The sequence below is a fragment of the Hordeum vulgare genome, chromosome 7H (assembly GCF_904849725.1).
Source record: "Hordeum vulgare subsp. vulgare chromosome 7H, MorexV3_pseudomolecules_assembly, whole genome shotgun sequence".
Classification (NCBI taxonomy): Eukaryota; Viridiplantae; Streptophyta; class Magnoliopsida; order Poales; family Poaceae; genus Hordeum; species Hordeum vulgare.
In genome coordinates, this window is record NC_058524.1 from 230,444,609 (window position 1) to 230,466,298 (window position 21,690).

Genomic DNA, 21,690 nt, shown 5'->3' on the forward strand with positions numbered 1-21,690 from the left:
ATGAACCTGCGATCTAAGACGCTTCCAAGTCAGAATGCGTGTCGGTGTAGGATTGATGGCATGGGCACCGCTTAGCCCTTACGAGCTTTCGCTACTCGATGTATCTGTTTAATGTGGCTTTAGGCCTCGCTCTTGAACCTGACCTTCTGGTCGTTTGATGTAATAATTTCGGTACTTGGATGTAAGACTCTATTATTCAGTATCTATGTTCAGTGAACATTGATCCTTGGGGTCACTGGGCACGGCGAACTCGACTTGCTAGTCGGGGTCCCCAAACTCGGGATCAACCAGTTTTGACACCGACATTGGTGCTTTCATTCACAGCTCCATTGTGAGATCACCACAAGGATCAATGGCTCGCTTGGTCACTAACGAAGGCATGAGCACCGGGGCTATCTTTGTCTCTAACCAACCCTCTGCATTCGGCGGCATTATCCCACATGGCAAAGCAACTCATTGCTAGGGAAACAGAAGTCCTTCCCCGGCATGCCAGGAATTCTTCTTGCTACTTCTCTTGTTTGCGTCAGTTTTTCCCTTGAAGAGGAAAGGGTGATGCAGCACAGGAGTAGTAAGTATTTCCCTCAGTTTGAGAACCAAGGTATCAATCCAGTAGGAGGGTCTCGTCAAGTCTAGAGTACCTGCACAATCACAAACGAGCTTGCACCCAACGCCTTCAAAGGGGTTGTCAATCTCTTCAAGATTGTTTGCAAAGTGAGATCTGAAGGCGGAAAGTGCAAGGAAGTAAAAAGTGTAAGGCTGAAAATATGGCGTGGAGTAGACCCGGGGGCCATAGGTTCACTAGAGGCTTCTCTCAAAATAGAAAATATCCGGTGGGTGAACAAATTACTGTCGAGCAATTCATTGAACCGCGCAAAGTCATGACGATATCTAAGGCAATGATCATACATATAGGCATCACGTCCGAGACAAGTAGACCAATACTTTCTGCATCTACTACTATTACTCCACACATCGACCGCTATCCAACATGCATCTAGTGTATTGACTTCATGATGATCAGAGTAACACCTTAAGCAAGATGACATGCTGTAGAGGGATAATCTCAAACCAATGATGAAACCCCCATCTTTTTACCCTTGATGGCAACAACATGATGCGTGCCTGGCTACCCCTTCTGTCACTGGGTGAGGTCACTGCACGGTATGAACCCAAAACCAAGCACTTCTCCCATTGCAAGAATCATATAACTACTTGGCCAAACAAAACCTACAAATCGAAGAGAATTACAAGGATATGAAATCATGCATAAGAGAGATCAGAAGAAACTCAAATAAGATTCATCGATAATCTAATCATAAATCCACAATTCATCGGATCTTGACAAACACAACACAAAAGAAGATTACATCGGATAGATCTCCATGAAGATCATGGAGAACTTTGTATTGAAGATCCAAGAGAGAGAATAAGCCATTTAGTTACTAGCTATGGACCCGTAGGTCTATGGTGAACTACTCACGCATCATCGGAGAGGTCATGGTGTTGATGAAGAAGCCCTCCGTATCCAAATCCCTCCTCCGGCAGGGCACCAGAATGTGTCCCAGATGGTATCTTGCGAAGACAGAAGCTTGCGGCGGCGGAAATGTACTTTCGATGATCTCCTGATTTTTTGTGGAATTTTTGGGGATATATAAGCGCAAAACCTAGCGCAAAGGAGGTCCAGGGGGCCCACGAGCCTGAGGGTCGTGGCGTCCCCCCTGGCAGCGGAGTGGGGGATTTTGGGAGCGCTGGGGACCCCCTGCCTTTGCTCTCAAGTCTCCTAATCTTCTTTCGTTACGGAAAAAATCTTTTCGGGGATTTTATTCCGTTTGGACTCCGTTTCAAGTTCTCCTCTGAAAGGGGTAAAAAACATGGAAAAATAGGAACTGGCACTTGGCACTGATTTAATAAGTTAGTCCCAAAAAATATATAAAAGGCATGCAAAACATCCAAAGTTTGATAAGATAATATCATGAAACCATCAAAAATTATAGATACGTTGGAGACGTATCAAGCATCCCCAAGCTTAACTCCTGCTCGTCCTCGAGTAGGGAAGTGATAAAGAACGAATTTTTGATGTGGAATGCTACCTAGCATAGTTGTCCTTTGGAACTTCTTTCACGTGACATGAATGTTCAGATCCATAAGATTCGAAACAATAGTTTGCTATTGACATGAAAACAATAATACTTCAAGCAAACTAGCAAGGTAATCATGAACTTTCAAAATGACAAGGCCAAGGAAAGTTATCCCTACAAAATCATATAGTCTGGCTATGCTCCATCATCCTCACACAACTAATGTAAATCATGCACAACCCCGGTATTGGCCAAGTAATTGTTTTCGCACTCTTACTTTCTCAATCCTTTTATAACTATCACGCAATACATGAGCGTGAGCCATGGATATATCACTATAGGTGGAATAGAGTGTGGTGGTTGTTGTGAGACAAAAAGGAGGAGATGGTCACATTGACTCGGCGTATCAAAGGGCTATGGAGATGCCCATTAATAGATATCAATGTGAATGAGTAGGTATTTCCATACAAGAGATGCACTAGAGCTATAAGTATGTGAAAGCTCAAAAGGAGAACTAGTGGGTGTGCATCCAACTTGCTTGCTCACGAAGACCTAGGGCAATTTTAGGAAGCCCATCATTGGAATATACAAGCCAAGTTATATAATGAAGATCCCCACTAGCATATGGTGGTGACAAAGCAAGAAGCTCTGAATCATGAAGAACATGGTGCTATTATGAAGCACAAGTGTGGAAAAAGATAGTAGCATTGTCCCTTCTCTCTTTCTCTCTCTTTGTTTTATTTGGGCTCTTAGGCCTCTTTTTTTTCTCTTTTTTTTATTTGGGCTCTTTGGCCTCTTTTTTTATTTTCTCACATGGGACAATGCTCTAATAATGATGATCATCACACTTTTATTTACTCACAGCTCAAAGCTTAGAACGATGATGACTCTATAGGAAATGCCTCCGGTAGTGTATCGGGATGTGCAACGATTTAGCATGGCGTATGATGTTGAAAAATCTCGCTAGCTATCTTATGATCATGCAATGACATTATGAGAGTGACGGCACAAGTCATGAGACGGAACAGTGGGAGTTGCATGGCAATATATCTTGGAATGGCTATGAAAATGCCATAGTAGGTAGGTATGGTGGCTGTTTTGAGGAAGGCATATGGTGGGTTTGTGTACCGGGGAGAATTGCGCGGCACTAGAGAGGCTAGAAATTGTGGAAGGTGAAAGTACATCTATACCATTGACTCACATTAGTCATGAAGAACTCATATACTTGTTGCGAAAGTTTTTAGTAGTAATCGAAACAAAGTGCTAAACGCATACTCCTAGGGGAAGGGTTGGTAGGTGTTTAACCATCGCGCGATCCCGACCTCAACACAAAGGATGACAATCAATAGATCAATTATGCTCCGACTTCCTAACATAGCGGTTCACCATACGTGCATGATACGGGAATCACTAACTTCAACACAAGTATCTCTAGATTCACAACACCCTACTAACATAGCTCTTAATATGACCAAATCCATGTCTCAAAACTAATCGAGAGGAATCAAAACTTCTCTTTCTAATCAATGCACATTAAGATGGAGGTTTTTGCATCCTCTTTGGGTACCTATAACCTTTGGGACTACTTTCATAGCATAAGCCAACTACCAAGTCACGCACCGCCGTGTTCTAAAAGATATAAGTGAAGCACATAGAGCAAAAGTATCTAGCTCAAAAGATATAAGTGAAGCACTATGAGCATTGTAGCAAAATCACGATGAGTGCATGTCTCTCTCTCTCTCTCAAAAAGGTGTGCAGTGCTACCTCAAAACGATCCCCGGCAACGGCGCCAGAAATACTTCTGATGTTTGCTGTGTATCCCTAAGAACGGCACCAGAAATAGTCGTGTCGACGGCACCAGGAATCCTTCAGCTGCGGCTACGCCTTAAGGTACTTCCTAGGCAAGTATGCAAAGGATTTCCCCCGTGGCCTTGGAGCCTTGCGTTGGTGTTCCCTCAAAGCGGGAAGGGTGATGTAGCACAGCGGTGGTAAGTATTTCCCTCAGTTTGAGAACCAAGGTATCAATCCGGTGGAGGAGTATCTCAAGATCCTGCACAAACACAAAAGCTTGCTCCCAACGCAATGAAGGGGGTTGTCAATCCCTTATAGATTGTTTGCCAAGTGAGAACTGAAAGCAACAAAGTAACAAAGGAAAGTAAAAGTGGAGGTGTAAACGATGGATGTGAATAGACCCGGAGGCCGTAGTGTTTACTAGTGGCGTCTCTCATGAAAGCAAGTAGACTGTGGGTGAACAAATTACTGTCGAGCAATTGATAGAACCGCGCAAATTCGTGACGATATCTATGCAATGATTATATCTATAGGCATCACGTCCAAAACAAGTAGACCGATACTTTCTGCATCTACTACTATTACTCCACACGTCGACTGCTATCCAGCATGCATCTAGTGTATTATGTCCATAAGAACAGAGTAACGCCTTAAGCAAGATGACAAGATGTAGAGGGATAATCTCAAACCAATGATAAAAACCCCATCTTTTTACCCTTGATGGCAACTACTTGATGTGTGCCTTGCTGCCCCTACTGTCACTGGGAAAGGTCACCACATGGTAGAACCCAAAACCAAGCACTTCTCCCATTGCAAGAATCATAGATCTAGTTGGCCAAACAAAACCCAAGACTCGGAGAGACTTACAAGGATATCAAATCATGCATATAAGAAATCAGCAGAGACTCAAATATAAATCATAGATAATCTGATCACAAATCCACAATTCATCAGATCTCGACAAACACACCGCCAAAGAAGATTACATCGGATAGATCTCCATGAAGATCATGGAGAACTTTGTATTGAAGATCCAAGAGAGAGAAGAAGCCATCTAGATACTAACTAGGAACCCGTAGGTCTGAAGTGAACTACTCACGAGTCACTAGAGGGCGATGATGATGATGAAGAAGCCCTCTAACTCCAAAGTCCCCTCCGGCAGGGTGCCGGGAAGGGTCTCCAGATGAGATCTCGCGGAAACGGAAGCTTGCGGCGGCGGAAAAGTATTTCGAGGCTCCCCTGATTTTTTGCGGAATATTTGGGAATTTATAGGCCAAAGACCTAGGTCAGAGGGAGGCCAGGGAGGCCACAAGCCTGCCCACCGCCGCCCCCCTGGTGGCGGAGTGGGGGCTTGTGGGCTCCCTGGAGCCCACCTGGCTTGGCCCAAAAGCCCCCTGGTCTTCCTCCGTTTGGGAAAAATCATTTCGGGGTTTTTCTTCCGTTTGGACTCCGTTCCAAAATCAGATCTGAAAAGAGTCAAAAACACGGAAAAAAAACAGGAACTGGCACTTGGCACTGAATTAATAAGTTAGTCCCAAAAAAGATATAAAAGGTACATAAAACAACCAAAGAAGACAAGATAACAGCGTGAAACCATAAAAAATTATAGATACGGTTGAGACGTATCAAGCATCCCCAAGCTTAACACCTGCTCGTCCTCGAGGAGGGAAGTGATAAGAATGAATTTTTGATGCTTTCATGGTACCTAGCATAGGTGTCCTTTGTAATTCCTCTTATGTGATGTGAATGTTCAGATCCATTAGATTCAAAACAACAGTTTGCTATTGACGTGGAAACAATAATAATTCAAGCAAACTAGCAAAGTAATCATGAACTTTCAAAATAACAAGGCAAAAAGAAAGTTATCCCTACAAAAGCATATAGTCTGGCTATGCTCTATCATCATTGCACAATGAATTCAAATCATGCACAACCCCGGTATTGGCCAAGTAATTGTTTCACACCTTTACTTTCTCAAACCTTTTCAACTCTCACGCAATACATGAGCGTGAGCCATGGTTATAGCACTATAGATGGTGTTGAATGTGGTGGAGGTTGCAAGACAAAAAAGGAGAAGATAGTCACATTAACTAGGCATATCAATGAGCTGTGGGATGCTCATCAATAGATATCAATGTGAATGAGTAGGGATTGCCATACAAATGATGCACTAGAGCTACGGGTATGTGAAAGCTCTTACAGAAAACTAGTGGGTGTGCATCCAACTTGCTTTCTCACGAAGACCTAAGGCAATTTTGAGGAAGCCTATCATTGGAATATACAAGCCAAGTTATATAATGAAAATTTCCCACTAGCTGTATGGTGGTGACAAAACGAGAGACTGTCAATCATGAAGATCATGGTGCTTAATATGCACAAGTGTGGAAAAAGTGGTAGCATTGTCCCTTCTCTCTTTTTCTCTCATTTTTTTTATTGGTGGGCTCTTTGGCCTCTTTTCCTTTTTTTTATTTTGGTGGGCTTCTTTGGCCTCTTTTTATTTCCTCACATGGGACAATGCTCCATTAATGATGATCATCACACTTTCAACTCAAAACTTAGAGCAACTATGACTCTATATGGAATGCCTTCGGTAGTGTACCATGGCAATGATCTAGCATGGCATACACATCAATGGAAACATCATGCTAGCTATCTTACGATCATGCAATGGCAATGTAGACGTGGTGGCACATGTCATGGTGGTAGTTGCATGGCAATATATCTCGGAATGACTTTGAAAAAGCCATAATTGGTAGGTATGGTGGCTGTTTTGAGGGAGGCTAATGGTGGGTTTTGTGCACCGGGGAAAGTTGCACGACACTAAGAAGATAGTGATGGTGGAAGGTGAAAGTGCATCTAAACCATGGACTCGACATTAGTCATGAATAACTCATATACTTGTTGCAAAAGTTTTATTAGTAATCGAAACAAAGCATTCAACGCATACTCCTAGGGGAAGGGTTGGTACGTAGGTATAAACCATCGCGCGACCCCGACCGCCACGCAAAGGGTGACAATCAATATACTAATCATGCTCAGATTTCATCACATAGCGGTTCACCATACGTGCATGCTACGGGAATCACAAACTTCAACACAAGTATTTCTAGATCCACAACACCTTACTAGCATGACTTCAATATTACCATAACCACAACTCAAAACTAATTGAGATAAATCAAACTTCTCTAACTATTCAATGCACATGAAAGTGGAAGTTTTCGTATCCCTTTCGATAACTACCCCTTTTCAGACTACTTTCAAAGCATAGATCAACTACAAAGCCACGCACCGCTGTGCTCTAAAAGATATAAGTGAAGCACCTAGAGCAAAAGTATCTAGCTCAAAAAGATATAAGTGAAGCACATGTAAGCTGAATTGTCTACCAAAAGATATAAGTGAAGCTCGACAAAATCACGGTGTGTGCATGTCTCTCTCTCCAGGTGTGCAGCAAGGATGACTGTGACACAAAAAAAAGACTCCTACGATACAAGACGATCCAAGAAAAAACACATAACATGTGGTGAATAAAAATATAGCCCCAAGTAAGGTTACCGATGGATTGAAGACGAGAGAGGGGATGCCTTCCCGGGGCATCCCCAAGCTTAGGATTTTACGGCATCCTTGAATCTCTTGGGATGCCTTGGGAATCCCCAATCTTGAGCTCTTGCCACTCTTTATCTTTTTGTCCATAAGAACTTCACCCAAAACATGAAAACTTCACAACACGAAACTTAAACATAAACTCGTGATAACATTAGTACAAGAAAGCAAACCACCACTTCCTTAGGTATTGTAGCAAACTTAAATTCTACTTGTGCTGATGTTGGGTTACTGTACTTTCAATCTTCCATGGCTAATACCCCCCGATACTATCCATAGTTTCATATAAATAAGCAACCAACACAACAAAAACTGTATGTGTTAACAGCAGACCAGTCTGTAACAATCTGTATATTTCTTATACCTCTGTTACTTCAAAAATTCTGAAGAATTACTACAGTCTGAAGAATTTGTGTAGCAATCAGCAGCAAAAAGAATCCACTCAAAATCTCTTACAGAAAAAATGAAAATTCTTTTCATGAGCAGAAAGTTTCTGTCTTTTCCAGCATGACCAAACGATCATCCACAAGACTAATCATAACGGTTTTGCTTGGCACAAACGCAAAAAAGAAACACAAAAAACACAATCATAACAGAATTATGAAAGTGTGGAAAGCACAAAACGGAAAGAAAAAGGATAGATTCGTTGGGTTGCCTCCCAACAAGCGCTTTTGTTTAACGCCCTTAGCTAGGCGAAAGTGATGGAATCACGTATAGTCATCTTTGGTGCTCAAACCATAGGTAGCCCTCATCATAGATTCATAAGGCAGTCTTATTTTCTTTCTAGGAAAGTGCTCCATTCCCTTCTTTAAAGGAAGTTGAAATCTAATATTCCCTTCCTTCATATCGATGATAGCACCAATAGTCCTTAGGAAAGGTCTACCAAGAATAATGGGACATGAAGGATTGCAATCTATGTCAAGTACAATGAAATCCACGGGTACATAGTTCTTACTTGCAACAATAAGAACATCATTGATCCTCCCCATGGGTTTGTTGACAGTAGAATCCGCAAGATGGAAATTAAGAGAACACTCTTCAATCTCATCAAAACCAAGAATATCACATAAAGACTTTGGAACCGTGGAAACACTAGCACCCAAATCACACAAAGCATTGCACTCATAGTTTTTGATCTTGATTTTGATAGTAGGTTCCCACTCATCATGAAGATTTCTAGATATAGAGACTCCTAGTTCGAGCTTCTCTTCAAGAGATTTCATCATAGCATCTACGATATGCGCGGTAAAGGCTTTGCTTTGGCTATAAGCATGTGGAGAGTTTGCAATCGATTGCATCAAATAAATGCATTCAAACAAGGAGCAATTATCATAATTGAATTCCTTGAAATCCAAAGTGGGAGTTTCATTACTAGCCAAAATTTTGACTTCTTCTACTCCACTCTCCACACCTTTATCATCAAGATAGGTGGACTCCGAATCATTTGGGCGTTTTTCAACCAAAGTGGATTCATATCCAGCCCCTCCATAAGTAGGTTTGACACGCGAAAACGAAGATTCAAGAGGAGACACACCTAGCACTTTAAGATCTTCGTGATTTGCATCACTAGAACGCACCCTTTTAAACCATTCATGTCTAGCGCGAATTTCGGCAGTTCTTTCTTTGCTGTCATTCATGGAGATACGCATAGCTTTCAAAGTTTCATCCAAGTTGATCTTGGGAGGAGTGCATCTAACTTTCAAATCATCAATATCACAAGACATCCTATCAAAGCTCTCAGCCAAATCGTCTATTTTGAGTAGTTTTTCCTCTATGGACGCATTGAAAATCTTTTGAGAGTTGATGAACTCTTTTATATTACTCTCTAGATTACACTACAGGAATCACCTTCTTTGCCGTCTGCCATCACAGACGGCAAAGACAAATACCCGGACGGCAAAGACAGTACCACAGACGGCAAAGATTGTCACGGCCAGCAAATTTTCTGCGTCAGCCTACGACGGCATAGGACCTTCTTTGCCGTCTGCCCCCATAAAGCGGACGACAAAGCTCTTTGCCGTCAGCTTTCCTGAGGAGCAGTCGGCAAAGAGTTTGGGACGGCAGCCGAGAGGCGTTGCCTCCGTTAGGGGTTAACGGAGCCGTTGCCGTCTGCCTCCTCGGCAACCTTTGTCGTCTGCCTCCTCGGCAACCTTTGCCGTCCGCCTCCTCGGCAACCTTTGTCGTCTGCTTCCTCGGCAATCTTTGTCGTCTGCTTTCTCGGCAACCTTTGCCGTCTGCCGTGTCCTCCCCTCCCCCCTCTCTCCACTTTTGTATTCTGCCCCCTCCTCTGTGCCCTCTTCTTTGCCGTCTGCCTACCCAGCAGGCAGATGGCAAAGAGACTATATGGCCAGCTGCTACTTCCCAGGTTGCACAGCTGGGCGCCACGTGGCACCTTTGCCGTCCGCTGGCAGACGGCAAAGGCCTTTGCCATCAGCTGGCAGACGGCAAAGAGCCTATATTGTCCCTTATTTATTTATTTTTTCTATTTCACATCACATATACATATAATTCAGAGCACATATATCATAAATAGATCACAACACATATATGATATACATATCAAGCTCATCAATGCCATTTGTTCATCAACGTACATCCCATATATCAAAAGAACCAACACATACGAAGTTTCATCCATATATACATACATATAGTTGCACATATATTGTTCATCAACACATTGTTCATCAACACATACAAAGAACCAACACATTGTTCATCAACTCAAATAAAAACGGAAACTAAAGCACTCCAACGCCAGCTTCCATGCATGTAGTACATCCAATCTGCAAAATGGGAATAAGAAAGTAAGTAGAAGAAGAACAACAACATATATATGACAAATAAGCTAAATTGAAGAAGAAAGAGAAGAAGCAATAAGAGAACAAGGAGAAGAAAAACAAGGAGGAGGAGGAGGAGGGGAAGGGGAAGGAGAAGGAGAAGGAGAAGAAGAAAAAAGAAGAGAAGAAGAAGGAGAAGAAGGAGGAGGAGAAGAAGGAGGGCTCTTTCTCCTTCTCCTTCTTCTTCTCCTCCTTCTTCTCTTATTCTCCTCCTCCTTCTTCTTCTTCTCCTCCTCCTCCTTATTCTTCTCCTTCTCCTTCTATTCTTCTTCTCTTCTTCTTCTTCTTCCTTCTCCTTATTTTTGAGCTAAATATTCCAATTATGTCATTTTAGAGGAAAACAAGCTAAGTATATAATATTCATGAGCTAACCAAGGTTCTTATGCCATTTTGAGCTAATTATGGTATTCTGGAGCTAAATGCGCTAATTATGTCATTGTTGGGTTAATTAAAGCAAGGATAATATGAAAGAGGAGAAGAAAGAGGAGGAGGAGGAGAAGAAGAAGAAATCAAGAAGAAGGAGGAGGAGGAGGAGAAGGAGGAGGAGGAGAAGGATAGAAGGTCCTGGGCCTTCTCCTCCTCCTCCTCCTCCTCCTCCTCCTCCTCCTTCTCTTCTTCTTCATCTCTTCTTCTTCTTTCTTTTCATTTTGCCTATTTCTTCTCCTCTTCTCCTCTTGTTGGAGCTAAATTACCTAATTATGTCTTTTTTGAGCTAAATATTCCAATTATGTCATTTTAGAGGAAAACAAGCTAAGTATATAATATTCATGAGCTAACCAAGGTTCTTATGCCATTTTGAGCTTATTATGGTATTTTGGAGCTAAATGGGCTAAATTTGTCATTGTTGGGTTAACTAAAGCAAGGATAATATGAAAGAGGAGAAGAAAGAGGAGGAGGAGGAGAAGAAGAAGAAATCAAGAAGAAGGAGGAGGAGGAGGAGAAGGAGGAGGAGGAGAAGGATAGAAGGTCCTTAGCCTTCTCCTCCTCCTCCTCCTCCTCCTTCTTCTCTTCTTCTTCATCTCTTCTTCTTCTTCTCCTCTTGTTGGAGCTAAATTACCTAATTATGTCTTTTTTGAGCTAAATATTCCAATTATGTCATTTTAGAGAAAAACAAGCTAAGTATATAATATTCATGAGCTAACCAAGGTTCTTATGCCATTTTGAGCTCATTATGGTATTTTGGAGCTAAATGGGCTAATTATGTCATTGTTGGGTTAATTAAAGCAAGGATAATATGAAAGAGGATAAGAAAGAGGAGGAGGAGGAGAAGAAGAAGAAATCAAGAAGAAGGAGGAGGAGGAGGAGAAGGAGGAGGAGGAGAAGGATAGAAGGTCCTGGGCCTTCTCCTCCTCCTCCTCCTCCTCCTCCTCCTCCTTCTCTTCTTCTTCATCTCTTCTTCTTATTTCTTTTCATTTTGCCTATTTATTCTCCTCTTCTCCTCTTGTTGGAGCTAAATTACCTAATTATGTCTTTTTTGAGCTAAATATTCCAATTGTGTCATTTTAGAGGAAAACAAGCTAAGTATATAATATTCATGAGCTAACCAAGGTTCTTATGCCATTTTGAGCTTATTATGGTATATTGGAGCTAAATGGGCTAATTATGTCATTGTTGGGTTAATTAGAGCAAGGATAATATGAAAGAGGACAAGAAAGAGGAGGACGAGGTGAAGAAGAAGAAATCAAGAAGAAGGAGGAGGAGGAGGAGAAGGAGGAGGAGGAGAAGGATAGAAGGTCCTTGGCCTTGTCCTCCTCCTCCTCCTCCTCCTCCTCCTCCCTCTTCTCTTCTTCTTCATCTCTTCTTATTCTTCTCCTCTTGTTGGAGCTAAATTACCTAATTATGTCTTTTTTGAGCTAAATATTCCAATTATGTCATTTTAGAGGAAAACAAGCTAAGTATATAATATTCATGAGCCAACCAAGGTTCTTATGCCATTTTGAGCTTATTATGGTATTTTGGAGCTAAATGGGCTAATTATGTCATTGTTGGGTTAATTAAAGCAAGGATAATATGAAAGAGGAGAAGAAAGAGGAGGAGGAGGAGAAGAAGAAGAAATCAAGAAGAAGGAGGAGGAGGAGGAGGAGGAGGAGAAGGATAGAAGGTCCTGGGCCTTCTCCTCCTCCTCCTCCTCCTCCTCCTCCTCCCCCTCCTCCTCCCCCTCCTCCTCCTCCTCCTCCTCCTCCTTCTCTTCTTCTTCATCTCTTCTTCTTCTTTCTTTTCATTTTGCCTATTTCTTCTCCTCTTCTCCTCTTGATGGAGCTAAATTACCTAATTATGTCTTTTTTGAGCTAAATATTCCAATTATGTCATTTTAGAGGAAAACAAGCAAAGTATATAATATTCAAGAGCTAACCAAGGTTCTTATGCCATTTTGAGCTTATTATGGTATTTTGGAGCTAAATGGATAATTATGTCATTGTTGGGTTAATTAAAGCAAGGATAATATGAAAGAGGAGAAGAAAGAGGAGGAGGAGGAGAAGAAGAAGAAATCAAGAAGGAGGAGGAGGAGGAGAAGGAGGAGGAGGAGAAGGATAGAAGGTCCTGGGCCTTCTCCTCCTCCTCCTCCTCCTCCTCCTCCTCCTTCTCTTCTTCTTCATCTCTTCTTCTTCTTTCTTTTCATTTTGCCTATTTCTTCTCCTCTTCTCCTCTTGTTGGAGCTAAATTACCTAATTATGTCTTTTTTGAGCTAAATATTCCAATTATGTCATTTTAGAGGAAAACAAGCTAAGTATATAATATTCATGAGCTAACCAAGGTTCTTATGCCATTTTGAGCTTATTATGGTATTTTGGAGCTAAATGGGCTAAATTTGTCATTGTTGGGTTAACTAAAGCAAGGATAATATGAAAGAGGAGAAGAAAGAGGAGGAGGAGGAGAAGAAGAAGAAATCAAGAAGAAGGAGGAGGAGGAGGAGAAGGAGGAGGAGGAGAAGGATAGAAGGTCCTTAGCCTTCTCCTCCTCCTCCTCCTCCTCCTTCTTCTCTTCTTCTTCATCTCTTCTTCTTCTTCTCCTCTTGTTGGAGCTAAATTACCTAATTATGTCTTTTTTGAGCTAAATATTCCAATTATGTCATTTTAGAGAAAAACAAGCTAAGTATATAATATTCATGAGCTAACCAAGGTTCTTATGCCATTTTGAGCTCATTATGGTATTTTGGAGCTAAATGGGCTAATTATGTCATTGTTGGGTTAATTAAAGCAAGGATAATATGAAAGAGGATAAGAAAGAGGAGGAGGAGGAGAAGAAGAAGAAATCAAGAAGAAGGAGGAGGAGGAGGAGAAGGAGGAGGAGGAGAAGGATAGAAGGTCCTGGGCCTTCTCCTCCTCCTCCTCCTCCTCCTCCTCCTCCTTCTCTTCTTCTTCATCTCTTCTTCTTATTTCTTTTCATTTTGCCTATTTATTCTCCTCTTCTCCTCTTGTTGGAGCTAAATTACCTAATTATGTCTTTTTTGAGCTAAATATTCCAATTGTGTCATTTTAGAGGAAAACAAGCTAAGTATATAATATTCATGAGCTAACCAAGGTTCTTATGCCATTTTGAGCTTATTATGGTATATTGGAGCTAAATGGGCTAATTATGTCATTGTTGGGTTAATTAGAGCAAGGATAATATGAAAGAGGACAAGAAAGAGGAGGACGAGGTGAAGAAGAAGAAATCAAGAAGAAGGAGGAGGAGGAGGAGAAGGAGGAGGAGGAGAAGGATAGAAGGTCCTTGGCCTTGTCCTCCTCCTCCTCCTCCTCCTCCTCCCTCTTCTCTTCTTCTTCATCTCTTCTTCTTCTTCTCCTCTTGTTGGAGCTAAATTACCTAATTATGTCTTTTTTGAGCTAAATATTCCAATTATGTCATTTTAGAGGAAAACAAGCTAAGTATATAATATTCATGAGCCAACCAAGGTTCTTATGCCATTTTGAGCTTATTATGGTATTTTGGAGCTAAATGGGCTAATTATGTCATTGTTGGGTTAATTAAAGCAAGGATAATATGAAAGAGGAGAAGAAAGAGGAGGAGGAGGAGAAGAAGAAGAAATCAAGAAGAAGGAGGAGGAGGAGGAGGAGGAGGAGAAGGATAGAAGGTCCTGGGCCTTCTCCTCCTCCTCCTCCTCCTCCTCCTCCTCCCCCTCCTCCTCCCCCTCCTCCTCCTCCTCCTCCTCCTCCTCCTTCTCTTCTTCTTCATCTCTTCTTCTTCTTTCTTTTCATTTTGCCTATTTCTTATCCTCTTCTCCTCTTGATGGAGCTAAATTACCTAATTATGTCTTTTTTGAGCTAAATATTCCAATTATGTCATTTTAGAGGAAAACAAGCTAAGTATATAATATTCAAGAGCTAACCAAGGTTCTTATGCCATTTTGAGCTTATTATGGTATTTTGGAGCTAAATGGGCTAATTATGTCATTGTTGGGTTAATTAAAGCAAGCATAATATGAAAGAGGAGAAGAAAGAGGAGGAGGAGGAGAAGAAGAAGAAATCAAGAAGGAGGAGGAGGAGGAGAAGGAGGAGGAGGAGAAGGATAGAAGGTCCTTGGCCTTCTCCTCCTCCTCCTCCTCCTCCTCCTCCTTCTGCTCTTCTTCTTCATCTCTTCTTCTTCTTCTCCTCTTGTTGGAGCTAAATTACCTAATTATGTCTTTTTTGAGCTAAATATTCCAATTATGTCATTTTAGAGAAAAACAAGCTAAGTATATAATATTCATGAGCTAACCAAGGTTCTTATGCCATTTTGAGCTTATTATGGTATTTTGGAGCTAAATGGGCTAATTATGTCATTGTTGGGTTATTCAAAGCAAGGATAATACGAAAGAGGAGAAGAAAGAGGAGGAGGAGGAGAAGAAGAAGAAATCAAGAAGAAAGAGGAGGAGGAGGAGAAGGATAGAAGGTCCTGGGCCTTCTCCTCCTCCTCCTCCTCCTCCTCCTCCTCCTCCTTCTCTTCTTCTTCATCTCTTCTTCTTCTTTCTTTTCATTTTGCCTATTTCTTCTACTCTTCTCCTCTTGTTGGAGCTAAATTACCTAATTATGTCTTTTTTGAGCTAAATATTCCAATTATGTCATTTTAGAGAAAAACAAGCTAAGTATATAATATTCATGAGCTAACCAAGGTTCTTATGCCATTTTGAGCTTATTATGGTATTTTGGAGCTAAATGGGCTAATTATGTCATTGTTGGGTTAATTAAAGCAAGGATAATATGAAAGAGGAGAAGAAAGAGGAGGAGGAGGAGAAGAAGAAGAAATCAAGAAGAAGGAGGAGGAGGAGGAGAAGGATAGAAGGTCCTTGGCCTTCTCCTCCTCCTCCTCCTCCTCCTCCTCCTCCTTCTTCTCTTCTTCTTCATCTCTTCTTCTTCTTCTCCTCTTGTTGGAGCTAAATTACCTAATTATGTCTTTTTTTAGCTAAATATTCCAATTATGTCATTTTAGAGAAAAACAAGCTAAGTATATAATATTCATGAGCTAACCAAGGTTCTTATGCCATTTTGAGCTTATTATGGTATTTTGGAGCTAAATGGGGTAATTATGTCATTGTTGAGTTAATTAAAGCAAGGATAATATGACAGAGGAGAAGAAAGAGGAGGAGGAGGAGAAGAAGAAGAAATCAAGAAGAAGGAGGAGGAGGAGGAGAAGGAGGAGGAGGAGAAGGATAGAAGGTCCTGGGCCTTCTCCTCCTCCTCCTCGTCCTCGTCCTCGTCCTCCTCCTCCTCCTTCTCTTCTTCTTCATCTCTTCTTCTTCTTTCTTTTCATTTTGCCTATTTCTTCTCCTCTTCTCCTCTTGTTGGAGCTAAATTACCTAATTATGTCTTTTTGAGCTAAATATTCCAATTATGGCATTTTAGAGGAAAACAAGCTAAGTATATAATATTCATGAGCTAACGAAGGTTCTTATGCCATTTTGAGCTTATTATGGTATTTTGGAGCTAAATGGGCTAATTATGTCATTGTTGGGTTAATTAAAGCAAGGATAATATGAAAGAGGAGAAGAAAGAGGAGGAGGAGGAGAAGAAGAAGAAATCAAGAAGAAGGAGGAGGAGTAGAAGGATAGAAGGTCCTGGGCCTTCTCCTCCTCCTCCTCCCTCCTCCTCCTCCTCCTCCTTCTCTTCTTCTTCATCTCTTCTTCTTCTCCTCTTGTTGGAGCTAAATTACCTAATTATGTCTTTTTTGAGCTAAATGGGCTAATTATGTCATTTTAGAGGAAAACAAGCTAAGTATATAATATTCATGAGCTAACCAAGGTTCTTATGCCATTTTGAGCTTATTATGGTATTTTGGAGCTAAATGGGCTAATTATGTCATTGTTGGGTTAATTAAAGCAAGTATAATATGAAAGAGGAGAAGAAAGAGGAGGAGGAGGAGAAGAAGAAGAAATCAAGAAGAAGGAGGAGGAGGAGGAGAAGGATAGAAGGTCCTGGGCCTTCTCCTCCTCCTCCTCGTCCTCCTCCTCGTCCTCCTCCTCCTCCTTCTTCTCTTCTTCTTCATCTCTTCTTCTTGTTATCCTCTTGGAGCTAAATTACCTAATTATGTCTTTTTGAGCTAAATATTCCAATTATGTCATTTTAGAGGAAAACAAGCTAAGTATATAATATTCATGAGCTAACCAAGGTTCTTATGCCATTTTGAGCTTATTATGGTATTTTGGAGCTAAATGGGCTAATTATGTCATTGTTGGGTTAATTAAAGCAAGGATAATATGAAAGAGGAGAAGAAAGAGGAGGAGGAGGAGGAGGAGAAGAAGAAATCAAGAAGAAGGAGGAGGAGGAGGAGAAGGAGGAGGAGGAGAAGGATAGAAGGAGGAGGAGGAGAAGGATATTATCTTCTGTTGCCCGGCTCTCCAAGGAGCCGGAACCCTAGCCTCCGCCGCGCCTAACCCTAGCCGCGACGGCGCCATCTCGCCGGCGCGTCCGCTCCAGCCCTCGCTCCCATCCTCCCTGCCCTTACAACGTACGCTGGAGGCCCAGTAGGAACCCTAGTCCTACCAATTTGGTATCTAGAGATTCCAGGCTGATCATGTCGCTCCCTCCACCACCGCCGCCGCTCAACACCACCACCGCCCCACTGCCGCAAACCACCACCACCGCCCCGCCGCCGCTGCCGCTCACGTCCGGGACCGCTCCCTCGCCAGTGCCGATCATCACCGCGGAGGAGCCGCTCCCCATACTCTTGCCCGAGGCGATATCGGGCACCCTGCGGGAGCTTGTCCAAGCGGTCCGAGGCATCAGCCTCTACCTCGCTGGGACCCAACCCCCGCCACCGAGCGTCGCCCACACTACCTACGGGCCGCCGTCGCTGCCGTGGGCCACCCCGGCCTTCCAGCCACTCCACGGAGGGGCGTCGCCGCCGCCGCCGCAGCTGCTGCTGCAGCACTACCACGCCGCGGGCACTCCCTGGCCGGTGTGGCCGGCCACCACCGCGCCGCTGGGGGGGGCTGCCCCAACAGTCGCTACCGGCCACGACGGCGCAGGCTCCGGTGCCGCACCAGCAGCCGCCGCCGCCATCGACGGCAGCACCTCCAGCGCCCCGAACCAACGGTCGGCCCCTGCACCAGGTGCAGTTCCCGTCATCGCCATCGCCAATTCCCGCGTGGGCAGCCGGATCATCTTCGGGTCCGATCTATACCCCGACAACAGAACACCCGGCGCCCTCTCTGCCATTCGAGCGGTCATCCAGCTCGGCGCCCTACGGCCCGGAGTTTCCCGACCCGGCATACGCGAGGCCACCGACATCCGCGGCTCCCGGACACGGCGGGCCGACATCTCCTCGGTTCGCTAAGCTGAACTTCACCACTTACGACGGCGCGGAAGACCCCCTCAACTGGCTCAACCAGTGCGAGCAGTTCTTTCGGGGGCAGCGGACGCTCGCGTCGGATCGCACCTGGCTCGCGTCCTATCATCTCCGTGGTACTGCCCAGACTTGGTACTACGCCCTCGAGCAGGACGAGGGCGGCATGCCACCGTGGGACCGCTTTCGCGAGCTCTGCCTTCTCCGGTTTGGCCCCCCCATCCGTGGCAGCCGACTGGCAGCCCTCGGCCGCTTACCGTTTACCTCAACGGTCCAGGACTACGCAGACCGATTCCAAGCCCTGGCATGTCACGCGCCAGGCATATCCGGGACTTCGACGCCCTCACGATGACATTCTGGCGGCTGGGACGCCAAATTGGCCTTGGCCTCCTCCTCCTCCTCCTCCTCCTCCTCCTCTTTATGTCTTTTTTGAGCTAAATTACCTAATTATGTCTTTTTTGAGCTAAATTACCTAATTATGTCTTCTTGGAGCTAAATTGGCTAATTATCTCCTTTTAGAGGAAAACAAGCTAAGTTTGGAGGAGAAACTTACCGTAGTGGTCATCAAGGAGGAGAAACACCACGGTTGCTCGCGCCGGCTTCGTTTGGAGACGGTTGCCCTGGAGAAGGGTCGTGCGATGCCGCTCGGGACTTATTCTGCAGAAAAGATATTTTGCAATGTCTCAGTTAGCATGATGACACTCAATTATTAATACTAGTTTATAATGAAACTCACCGTGCCAATCGAAGAGAAGACGGGCATCGGCGGAGGGACTTGACCGCTCTTCTCGCACAGACCCTGAAGAGTGGGTCGTATTAGTTAGTATTGAAACAGACATTACACACATGATTTGGCTAATGTGAAAAAAAAACATACCACAAAAAGCTCGTACAGGGCCCGTTGTCCCGCCTCATTCCGGGCCCTCTCCTCCTCAAGCAATCGTGTCGTGCTCTGGTCCCTCTCATCAAGAGCAGCCTGGCTTGCCAATCTCTCTTTCCCAAGAGCAGCCTGGTTTGCCGCTCTCTCTTTCTGAAGAGCAGCCTGAAAAACCATTCCTTGTTACCACAGTAATGATCTACGGTGACACACATAATGAAATGGATGAAAGTGTTCTTAGTCCGTACAACTAACCTCGATGGCAAGTTCGACTTGCCGTGGACGACGCGTTATCTCAGGACAGTTGCTCGACTGGCGCGCCTTGATCTCCGGAAGAGTGAGTGGACAACGTATTATCCCATATCCAATGGCTATCGAGCCATGGGGCCTCCCGCCACCAGATATCATCACCAGCTCTGGATCCAAAGGTTCCTCGCTAGGGTTAAAGTCATCCCCTTTCGTAGCCTTCCCCGCGTCCCTGTATGCCACGAGCTTCTGGTGGGATGATATGTTGGTGAAGTTACTGGGATCATCCAGGTCAGACTCAGAGAATGCCTTCCCCTTCTTGTACGAGGCAGTATGGGCCATGCCATAAACGTCGTACAAGTGTGGCATCTCAGTCTTATTGTGATGCGCCTAAAAGAGAGGAACAAAATATTAGCATAAGAATGAATTGCATGAATCATGAAGAAAATCACATACCCAGTTTCGTCCAAACTGAAGTAAGTTGGCGTTGCCTTGATGGTGTGGCACACCAACCATTTGGCTACGCCGATCCTTCGCATTATCGTGGACGGCTCGCCAGCTGCCTGTGCACCACTCATCAACCAACGCCTCCCAACAATCCATCTTATCCGCACACCATCTCGAGGGCACCTGTAAGTTATTAGAAAGAATTTTCAGCGCTACGCCTATGAATGAAATCAAGAAAACTACGTAGAAGGACTTAAGAATAGGTAATTACCTTCATGTATTGCTCCTTCTTCAGAAACTTTCCGCAGCAATCCTTCTTCTCCTTCTTAATACCACGCGTGGCGTAGTAATCTCGAATAGCCTGCGGCCGAGCCTCGTGGCGCAAGTTCTGTAGTAACCGCCTACACTCGACCTCGAGAACCCTGGCCGCCGCCTCCTCATATCCATCCTCACACCTATAGAAGGTCTGCAATCAAACGTGAAAACACCGATTAGTACAATAATTAGGTATATGCTTAATTTTAGATTCTGTAAAAGGATAATTTACCCAAAAGCTCCTGATCACCATCTCGGCCCTCGTGTGGCACAAGACACCATCTATAATCTCCTCCGGCGGGGCCTGCGCAGCCTGGTAGTGCTCCCAGGTAAATCCTAGTGTAGGTACCTGACCCTCACCAGGCAACGTGACAAACCCCGGGAAATTTGTCCGGCAAAGCACACCAAGGACGGAGTTCGGCCTGCGGACTCCAAGAGGGTGTACCCATCCCCTGCAGTATGATAAGGTCAGTGCATTAGATATTTGAACAAACTTGAAGGCAAAAGCTAAAAAAAGGGTAAATGTACTTACCTATCTCCTTCAGGTTTTATCACCGGCCTCTGCTCGCGGGTAGCCGGGGCGACCGGGAGACGTGTACTACCACGCTTGTACACGGTAGCCGGGGCCCCGTCCACCTGCACATCGCCCTCGCTATCCGTAAGCTCATCCCCGCCATCCCCGCCCCCGGAGCCACCCGGACCCTCGGTCCAATCCGGTAACTCGGTACGATCCGGCCAAGGCTCCCATCCGGACCTCTCCACGTCGGATGAAGCCTCCGGAACCGTAGTCTCCTCCGGTTGCTCCTGGGCCGAATGCACCTCGACCCGAGGCTGCTCCTGGACCGGAGTCTCATGGGACGAATGCCCGTGAACACCAGGCTCCTGGACCGGAGTCCCCGTAGCCTCCTCCGCAAATGGGTCAACCATACTAGTCCTATGCTCGGGTGAATGAGCTGGTGGTGGTGGCGAGGACGGCTCAACAGTCCTCCTGGATCTTCCGCGGCCACCACCTCTCCCTGTACCCTTCCCCTTCTTCCCTACCCGACCAGCACCTCTACCAGCGGGCAATGCCGCCGACGAAGAAGAACCCCCGGCTGGTGTCGAAAGACTGTCTGCCAAGGCTCTACGGAGAGATAGGGGTGGAAGGGAAGTACCACCCCTCGTGCGGGGCGCCTGGGAAGAACCCGTCGAGCGCTCTGGACAAGCGCCCACCATCTTTCAACACCTGCCATGATAAAGATTAAAAGAAATTAGTACAACATAAAAAAATTGAATGACTGACATGAATAATAATATGTACATGAATAATAAATATTAAAATATATATAATTTAAGTTGTGAATCTTACAAACTAATAATCATCATCAATAAATGCATCATCATCATCACTATCACGCATGTCTTCATGAATGACGTGCTCATCGGGTTCAACGGCGTGAAGTTGTGAAAGGCCTTCCTTTAATCGTTGAAGCATTGACAGGTCATCCGCATCAGTAACCTCTACGAGTTCCAGGTCTTCTGGTTCCAGCTCAGGGCTGGAGTCGGATTCATTGTCGCTGTCTACTTCCATGTTCTTGGATGAAGCAGGGCGGTTCTCGAAACGTTTCTTGGAAAGACGTGCTTCTTGGAAGAATTCTCCATCATATGTGTCTGGGTTAATGTGAGGTTCATAATCCTGTTCATTTGGGAGAGGTGGTCTGACATGTGGCGGCACTTCATAAACAACATACCAACC